Source organism: Panicum virgatum, chromosome 5N (genome assembly GCF_016808335.1).
Source record: "Panicum virgatum strain AP13 chromosome 5N, P.virgatum_v5, whole genome shotgun sequence".
NCBI lineage: Eukaryota > Viridiplantae > Streptophyta > Magnoliopsida > Poales > Poaceae > Panicum > Panicum virgatum.
This window is the reverse complement of record NC_053149.1, coordinates 35342896-35353480: the sequence shown is the minus strand read 5'-3', so window position 1 is coordinate 35353480 and position 10585 is coordinate 35342896. Positions and strand designations below refer to the sequence as shown.

The following is a 10585-nucleotide window of genomic DNA, read 5'->3' as shown; positions in this document are numbered from 1 at the left end:
AGTTGGTAGGACATGATTGCTTAAAATTAATGAGGGATTGTTCTACTTCTACTATGACGCATGTAGTAGCAAAACGTCAAGAACTTCAAGCACATATTTGTGAATCGGTATGGCCCTTGTTCTCATGGTGATCTCCATCTCCATAAAACTTGTTCGCCATGTGGATCTCCATCTTCATGGAACTTGTTCACCATGTTGATCTGCATCTCCATGTTCATGTGCACCATCCTTCATGTGATGAAAACTCCAAGAACTAGAACTTTATATTACACCTAATAGCTAGTAAATAAAATTACATTCAGACTTGAATCATCATAGGTTGGCACGTAGACCATTACATCAAATGCAACAATTTATATGGCTCCGGCCGAATAATCACAACACACAGGTCATGACACAATTACACTCATACATCACATACACATAGGGGTCATACCGATCACAAAACCTGCAAAACAGAGTTATGCGATTCCGACGTCCGAACTTAAATTGCCGAAAACTCTATCTTCTGGGCCGAATTTCGTAAATCTAAATTTTGCAAAAATAGTTATATTGTTCTGAATCAAATTTAACTTTTTCTGTAGATACAAATCGATATAAAATTCGCCTCAATCCGAGTTCGTATGCAAAAGTTATGACTGTTTTACTGTAAAACACGCTTTTGCAACAAAACGGAATTCGTAGTAGATCCAATCTACTGCCCTATGCATCTCATGCATCTGGCTTATGCCCTAAGTTTCGATTCGACCAATCACATTGATCTCCAACCTGCAGCGACCGGGTTTATGTGCATCACTTAACTCCGATGGCGGAAAACCGACCGGTAGGAGTATGTCGTTGAACAACCTTCGCAGCAAGTTTACGAAACAAGGTCACAGATCGATCTGAAACTACGCATATCTCCATATGCACATATCCGAATCTATAATGAGACAGCACTGGCTCTGATACCACTGTAGAAATATGGGGTAGCAAAAACAAAATTTTTAGAGTGTCTTCAAAATTATAAAATTTGCACATATCTCCATATGCACATATGAATTCGTAGAGTGTCTATAACGAAACTACGCATATCTCCATATGCACATATGAATTCTTAGAGTGTCTTCAAAATTATAAAATTTGCAAATACAAAATTTGAACTGAAACATATATTGCAATCAGGGTTTACAATTTATATGTATACATCATTAGAGTGCCAAAATAAATCATTTATTAAACAATATTGGAACTAAACTAGAATATATTATCTCATATGCGTAACAATTATAGTAAAATAATAGTAAACTAACCAAAATGCTAACTACATCTAAATAAGTAATTATCTTATGTCTAATAATTTACACAACAATATCAACTAAATCAAGTGCTAACTACAGCTAAAAATAATTATCACATGTATAACAATTAATATGACAACAATAAGCTAAATCAGGGGCTACTAACTAACTCTAAAAATATGTACCACATGCATAAACTAAATCAAGTGCTAACTACATCAAAAAATTTAATTTGCTCGAGCATGGAAAAAAAACTAACCTTTTAAACAAAAAAAAATTGGAAAAATTCCCCTCCCCTCCGCTAACTCGGCCGCCATGAACATTGAGTTCACGGCAACTTGGAGGGGGAGGGGCTGGGGTATTATAGAGGCGGGCCAAAGGCACTAGTTGGTGCCACTAACCCGATGCTAAGTATTGTGCATCGGCACCGGCTCATGGCACCAACCGATTCCTTTGCCATGGGCACCTGCCATCACTAGTTCGTGGCATGACCCAGTACCATTGCTTACAGAATGGGCGCCGATGAATGCCACAAATCGGTGCCTATGTCTGTAGGAATATGGGGTAGCAAAAATAAAAATTTTCTACCGCATAAACCAGAATAACTGCAGTTATAGATCACGGGATTACCACTAGATGCGCGGTTGCAGAACTTTTGTAGCGCATCGGTGTAGTGCAGATGGAAGCCGGCAGTGCAGTTGCATGAACCTCCTCACGAACGGCTTGTACTTGTGCAGCAAGCGCAGCACCTCCACGAAGTCCACACGTACGGGAAGAAGCATCACACTCCGGATTGCTAGATCCGCGAGAACGAACTAGGGTTTGATGCGCGGGAGGAGGAGGAGCAGAGAGGGAGGAGCCGCCAACAAAGGGGCGGCTAGGGCTGCTGGGATGGGCGCCCCCTTCAGGTGGGCTGCTCTAAGCCCCCACCAAAGTTCCAACCCTATGGGCCCCTCAAGGCCCATTAGTGCATCAAAGCCCAGTCTAATTTGGATCTCATCCTCATTAGGTTTCTGGCCCTTAAGTGTGTGACCATATGGACTCACGCGTGAGTAGACATGGCCCAGTACTCCTACTGGCCAATAGTTGATAGCGGTCTCTAGCAAGACGTGTCAACTCCTAAGCACGTGTGATTCATATCTATCGAGCCGTCACAATCTTATACATGTTGTTTCCTTTGCCTCATGATATTTGGTCTAGATTGAAGCCGACCACTCTTTCTCGATTCTGTGATTCGGAATCCTTGTTTAACTCTTAACCCTAGCATGGCCTTGCATTTCTTGATCCGAATCACTCGAGAGGGGCCAGAGATATCTCTCTCTTGTAGAGAGGGGCAAATTCCGTCTTGACCGACTATGTCTCACAGCATGCTTCTTGACAGACCCAAAAGCCACCTTTATAACTACCCAATTACGGTGCAGTGTTTGATGGCTCCTAAATAAGTCGGTTCACATCTTGAGTACATACGACGATCTCAGGTCTAAGGACACAGCGTACATATTATGTAATGAGAAGTCATCATCTCGTGTTGGGTCAGTTCAATCTCATGTCTCGCATGAGCCCATATTATTAGTTTGACATCCCCATGTCCATGATTTGTGAAACATAGTCAATCAACTAATACATGTGCTAGCCTAATATTCATGTGTGTCCTCACATGAACTCCGACTAGGAACACTTTAGAATATTCATACAAGTAAAGAGTTTCACAAATACTTCACATAAGCATTAATCAATGAAAGTTTTCATCCATGAATATTCAAGGAACACTTTATTAATCATGAATACAAGGAAATATGATTGCCTCTAGGGCATATTTCCAACAATGTCGTTGTGGCCATTTGGTACCAGTTTGAGGCACGACCCGGTGCCCAAGTTGCTGCATTGGAACCAGATCATGCCACGACCCGGTACCGAATGCCCCATGCTAGGCTTGGCATAGGCCACGAGTACCGGCTGCTGTTGTAGCTGATTCTAATGCCTCGCATCAGTACTGGTTGCAACAACATCTGGTACTTTTGGCCTGGATCTTTGGCATGTTTTCTAGTAGTGTACATTGCCTACACTATGTACAGGAAACGGTAACTACATGGCTTTACACAATGAGTAGACCATTTAAAACAACATTTAGGCTATAGAGAAGTATCAACTATGCCTTATGTTTAAATGGTATGACATTTTTTGTTATTTGTAAATTGTGACTTTTTCACCTAATATAAGAATGATCAATTGATAACATGAGCATATGGTTACTTATTTGGTCTATTTAACAGTTAAGCTTGGTAATTTGTAATATTTGGCTGACAAAATATTAGATCTTTTGGATTTTACTTGAATAAATATATTAATTTTATTTCTAACGTACAAACCGTGTATCTCATGTACACACCATTTACACAACATGTACACGGCCTACTCGCTACTCGATGGGTGACCAAATGGCTACCGTTTAGCCTTTAGGTGAACATTGTAAAATATATAGAATAAAACACATAATATTGACCAATAAACCTGCCATTTTAAATATTTTAAATTTTAGATAAGTAATTAGTTTTCAAACGTCATATATTTAAAAACAATAGGATTACTATGTATGATTAAGACTTGGTGAAACTTTTTAGAGTTTGAAATTAATGCCAACTTTTAAATATGTTGTTGCTAAAAGAAATCGTTCGAATCTATGAATTTATCTTATAAGTTAAAGTGTTCTTTCATGATTTAGGATTTTATTGGGTCTTTATTACGAATATATTATAGTACTGAAATGGACTAATGGTTTGTGCATATTGGGGACTCGTACTATAAAAAGTCTTCCATAGTCCATAGATGGGTTCAAAGTCAATACATACTGCTTTGCTAGTTATAGCTTGATAAGTTCGCCTCGTTGCTTTGATAGCGCATAATAGCCGGTGCCCATTCTAGTTTGACAATCTTTTCCCGCTAGCAGCATTCCACCTCTCTAGATCTATGGGCTTTTATTTCCCTTCAACTGTCATGTCTCCTTTGCCGTGAATGTCAATCCCATCTGCATCTAGTATATTTGTGATGACAAGACATACATCTACCCGCACAAAAAAAAAGTAAACAGCAAAATTTTACAACACTATAATTGATCTCGGATACTTATTAATTTGGGAGAGAACTATTTTATTGGTCCTAAAAAATTTATGCTTAGTTTCTTGGCTCTTTCGTCACCTACAATCTAATTATATTCAAACGCACCAGTTTAGATTTTTAGCCAAGAAAATGACAACATAAGAAAATGTTTCATGAATTTTTTGTATTTTGCCGCTAGTAAAAATAATTTCTAGGTTTTATAAATCTACTTTTAGTTTTTAAATTATAGAAAATCATAGGAACATGATAAAAAGGTGAAAAATTCAGTTGAGTCATATATAAGCACGCTGGATCTAGCAAAAAAATCACCAACATTCCATTTGAGCTACTGAAAAAGTGGATGTTGGTATTGATTGATAACTGCAGGTGACGGAAGGTCTAAGATCTATTAATAACAATGTCTATTTTTTTAGTAGATCCAATGGCATGTTGGTAACTTTTTCTGGACCAAGCATGTTTAGATATGGCTCCAGTGAATTATTCACTATCTCACCATGTTCCTTTGATTTTTTTGTGATTTAAAACTGAAAATAGGTTTATAAATACCTAGAAATTATTTTACTAGTTGGAAAAATAATAAAAACTCACAAAAAATTCTAAAACCTAAACTGATGTGTTTGAATATAATTAGGCTGTAAACCTAACCGCAGGTGACGGAAGGACCAAAATACTAAATGGAACTAGTTTTAGGGACAAATAGCCAACTTCAAGAGAAAAAAACGTCAAAAAACTAAGCACAACTTTTTTTAGGACCAAGAAAATAATTATCTCTTAATTTGATCCTCGAAATTTTGACAGAAGCTCAATTTAATCAAACACAACCAGCCACACGAGTCCCTCACTATGTTTTCTCTAACTAAATTGAGATAGACAGAAGCCGTCTTATTTTATTTAGGGATTAATTAAGTGTACGTGCATATGTTAGCATAATTAATTAATTTCTAAAATAAATCATGTAAAATATGAGTGTTTGTGTCAAGATGAGGATATCCTCAACCTACTTGGGGAAAAAGGGTGATTAGTACCAGATAAAGAACAATTAATACCAGTTTCACAATCAGTACTAAAAAATCGAGACACAAACTCTCGATCATGAGTATTGGTTGGTAACACTGTTTGGTAACTGGTGTTAGCAGCCAAACTAAAGTGTAAGACACTTAAAAAAATTGAAAGAATATTTTTAAAATAGGAGAAGGCTTGCATACGCACCACGTCTCAACCTCCAAGGGAAATCAGCGATGTTGTGCGCTAGATCCACCAGTATATTTGTGGTGGATTTGTCTGTAGTTTTGACTTTGTGAATTCAATAATTTGCCAGTTTAGTTTTTCTAAGATCCTCATACCAATAATATCTCCATGCGTGCGTTGATTGGGGTTGTGTGTGCATGCGTGTACAATGGGCATCACCATTTAAGCTTTGAGACAAATATAGGTTTTATTTTTTTGCAACGTCTCCGGTGAAAACCACAACTTTCGTGAAAGCCCGTACAAACCACGGCAAATAAATTATCTAAATTCACACAAAAAATCACACATGTAAATGATATGATGATACACAAACTTGTAAAATATTTTGTCCAAACTCGACTTTGTTTGTGAGATATAAAAATAACAATTTTTAAGCCAAAAAGCTGTCCAAATGATTTGTTATTTTTATATCTCACAAACGAAGTCAAGTTTGAACAAGATATTTTACAAGATTGTGTATTATCATATCATCTACATGTGTGATTTTTTTGATGAATTTAGATGACTTTCTTGACGTGGTTTGCACGAATTTTCACGAAATCGTGATTTCCACCAGATACGTTCCTTTTATTATTCATTTTGATTGACATTTTCATCCCTCCATGTGCCATATAATCTACCTCCAGGCGCAGCACTGCTGCCGCCTACAGTCACTCAACGTCTCAACCTGAGATCAGTGGTACAAGGAGGGGCTACCCCATCTAGGTGGATCCCATGTGGAAGGGCACTGGGATCAGGGACAAGAATAGTCTAGCATTGTACGAATTAATAATGTTGAGGGGCTGGATAATTAGAAGGTCATAAAGGACGAAATTGGCGAACAGCGACATTGGCTATTCCGCCTTTTGTTATGCATGCATGGTGTGCGCGGCGGCCATGCTAGCCACGCACGATACCTCTGACCAAGTCTGCGTGTATGTAGTATATGTACGTGTGACTAAACTGATGGTGCGTGTTTGCATGTGCATGAATCGTCAAAGGCAGAAAAGCTCCTTTTTTTCCAACCGGTGGACAGTTCGGATTTGATTGGCACTGCAGTCCAAATTAATTAGACCACTCTACGTGAGAGTTTTAGGCCTCCTCCAATGGGTTAGCTTATAGCTAGTTGCCTAGTTTTCACTTACGTGGTGGAGAGAGAAATCAAAAAATTCGTTTCGCTAGCGGCGGTTCCATCGCCTGGCTCCAAGCACAGTTATTCAGACGTTGAGTGATATGGCGTGAAAAACGAGAAGAACAAGAATTCTCTTTTCTTTATTTTATTGTTTATCACTTCCACTAAGGCCAACGACGTCGATAATGCCGTGGGACAAGGCCTTATAAGAGGTTTATAGGTAGGTATTAAATACTCACTACTTGAAATTTCAGGAGTCATTCGTCCAACGCGGGTCAGTATCGGTTGATTTAAATCCGGTATTAATACCAATTTACTATCGATTCTATAACACAGTGTCTTTTGGAGCCATTTAGTATCGGTTTTTAACACCACCCGATACTAAATGTCATTATTTTGTACAGATTGGTGCTATGACCCGGTACTAAATAGCTTCTGGGCTACTACCGGGTGGTGTTATGGCCCGGTACTAAATGGTTCATTTCGGTTACTTCAAAAGGATGACATCTTCAATGCACTCACATGTGATATGTGGGTGAGATGGTAGAAGAGGCTACGCCCAAGGCCACAGGTCACGAGTTCGAATCCCATCACACATATATTTATTTAAATGTATTTTTTCTAAGAAATAGCACATTTAGTACCAGCGGCTGCTCCAACCGGTGCTACCAGGGGCAACGGCCCGGCACAAATGAAGCTTTTTCCTGTAGTACGGTATCACATCAGTCTTCAAATTTTTCTAACTGTTCTAGATTGTAGTAAATTTCATCTAATTAAAATAGTATCAATTACAAATAGATAATTGCATAGAGAAAAGTATGAAGCTAGTCGAATGCTTACATAGATATTTTCCTCTCCGACGGATCTTAGCGTCGCCGGATTGGCCCCGCATTTATTCCGTTCGGTGGCGCAGTTTACAGGGCGCCACAGCGGGCCTCCCTTCCGATAATGCCCCTCGACATGCACTTTAAATCCCCCGCACTAGCCCACCACTCGCTTGCACCGGCAGACCGAAACACCCACGCGTGCAGTCACGCACGCATTGAGCCCGTACTATACAGGCAGCAGGCACGCACACGCGCGCGCATCCGGCCTGCCACGATGAACACGCCGCTCCATGTCAGGCTCCTCCGGACCATGTACAGGCTCGTCGTCGACAACTTCCTCGCCATCGTCGCCGTGGCCGCCGCCGCCGCCGCGCTCCAGAGAACGAGGCCCGAGGCGGCGCTGGCGCTGGCGCTGGCGGTCCGGCCGGTCCACTGGCTGCTGGCGCTGCTGGTGGCCGCCGCCGGCGCCAAGCTGAGGCGCGTGGGCCGGCCCAAGGACGTGTACCTCGTCGAGTACGGCTGCTTCCGGCCCCAGGCGTGGTACCGGGCGCCGTTCGCCACGTGCTTGGCCTCAAGGCCTCCCGCGAGGAGACCGAGCTGGTCATCTTCTCCGCCGTCGACGAAGTCTTCGCCAGGACCACCGTCAAGCCCGACGACATCGACGTGCTCATCGTCAACTGCAGCATATTCACGCCCACGCCGGTCTTCGCCGACATGGTCGTCAACAGGTACAAGCTCCGCGCCGACGTGCAGAACGTCAACCTGTCCGGGATGGGGTGCAGCGCGGGGCTCGTCTCCGTCGGCCCTGGCCAGGAACCTCCTGCAGGTGGCGCCGCCCGGGCACGAACGTCCTCATCGTGTCCACGGAGATCCTCTCGTCGCAGTACTACGTTGGCACCGAGCGCGCCATGCTGCTCCCCAACTGCCTCTTCCGCATGGGCGCCGCCGCCATGATCCTCTCCAACTCGTCGGAGCGGGCGCGGTTCAAGCTCACCCGCACGGTGCGCACCGTGACGGCCGCGCGGGACGCCGACTACCGGTGCGTGTTCCAGGAGGAGGACGACAAGGGCAACACAGGGATCCGCCTCTCCCAGGACCTCGCCGCCACCGCCGGCCACGCGCTCAAGAGCAACATCGCCGCCTTCGGCCCCCTCGTCCTGCCGGCCTCGGAGCAGCTCCTCGTCGCGCTCTCCTTCCTCAAGCGGAAGCTCCTCAGCGGGCGCGCCAAGGTGAGGCTCTACCGTCCCGACTTCCGGACGGCGTTCGAGCACTTCTGCATCCACGCAGGCGGCCGCGGGGTGATCGACGAGGTCCAGGCTGGCCTCGGCCTCTCCGACGAGGACGTGGAGGCGTCCCGGATGACGCTGCACCGGTTCGGGAACACGTCCAGCAGCTCGGTGCTGTACGAGCTGGCGTACATCGAGGCCAAGGGGATGATGAAGAAGGGCGACCGGGTGTGGATGATCTCCTTCGGCGCCGGCTTCGACTGCAACAGCGTGGCGTGGGAGTGCGTCAAGCCGGCAGCCGACGCCGACGGGCCGTGGGCCGACTGCATCCACCGCTACCCGGTGCAGCTCCCAGAAATCGCCAAGGATATATCTGACTCCTAAAAATCGCAAAAGCAGATCGAGCATGCAGCTGGTGTGTTCTCAGACGTATATTTGTACGTACCTGGTATACGTATACATATCAAGTGAACAATTGAAAGTATTCGTATACGGTATACGTATGGGATGTGGTTTGTCCCGGATAGGAATCCTTTAAAGTAGCTGGATCGATGTCATTGATGTAGCCCGAAGTATACGGGATCTTGAATTGTTTGGTGTCACACATTCCTACAAGAACCAATCGTGTGCTGTTAGATTGGGAACAAACAATATATATAGTTGATTATACATTATTTATCTTCAATGTAATTGCAATGGCTGCTAAACAAAATATCCTCCAACTTCTAGGTAAGAGAAACTACTCGAACTAAGGCATGAGTGATTGCCAAATTAGTAATACTAGTCAGGTTGGCGCGCTATGCACGCCTATATCAAAAAGTTGATCTAAAGTAATAATGAAAAAATATTATCTCTTACTATGTTCAAAGCAACATCGTATCTATGTATTGAATAGAATCTAAAAGTTAGAGTTTGAAATTGCGTCAATTCCAAGCATCTTAGTATTTTTTTAGTAGGTATATTCGATGGATTGGTTTACATTGATTATTAGTTTTGGTAGAAAAAAATAAAATTAGCAATAAATGAATGATTCGATTATATTTTGCGAGTTTACGAAGTGAAAGTAAAATCCAAAAAATAGTAGGGCTACCACTAAAGATGGCAACGGGTAAAATCCGCGTGGATATCAACTTCATAAACCCGTACCCGCGTGCTAAAATCCGCGCCCGCGCCCGCAACCCGCAACGGGTAGAAAATGATACACGTACCCGCTATCCGCGGATACCCGCATACCCGCGGGTACGCCCGCATACCCGCAAGTTTTAGAAAATCAAGCACACAAGCACATTTTAATAGCATGTAAATATTAATATGCACATCTATATCTCAATATTAATAAATTATAACCTAATAATCAACACGTCAACACCATTTATTTGAGGAAACAAATAAATTTTAGCAAATAAATGAACTAGTCTCATACATAATACATCACAAGAGTCATTATTTGCGGGTTTGCGGGTTTGCGGATTCGGGTATCAATTTTTCAAACCCGTTTGAAGATATCCGTTGGGTTTAGAGTTGTACCCGCGTCCGTACCCGCGGTCACAAACTCAAACCCGTATCCGCGCCCGTCGGGTTTGGTATCCGCGGGTACGCGGATATTTAGTACCCGTTGCCATCCCTAGCTACCACATGAGAACGTAGTATATAAAGTTGTGTTGTTATTTTTTATATATAGAAAATAATGAAATATATTTTATGCGTGAGTCCCAACGTAGGTCCCAAATAAATAGTACACAGGTTCCACGGGCCCACTTGAACAGTACACACGGG

At 42.7% G+C, this 10585-nt stretch overlaps 1 pseudogene; it reads left to right on the top strand.

Moving 5' to 3' along the window:
* The first annotated feature begins 7745 nt into the window (after positions 1-7745).
* On the top strand, positions 7746-9494 carry LOC120675495 (annotated as a pseudogene).
* The last annotated feature ends 1091 nt before the right edge of the window (positions 9495-10585 follow it).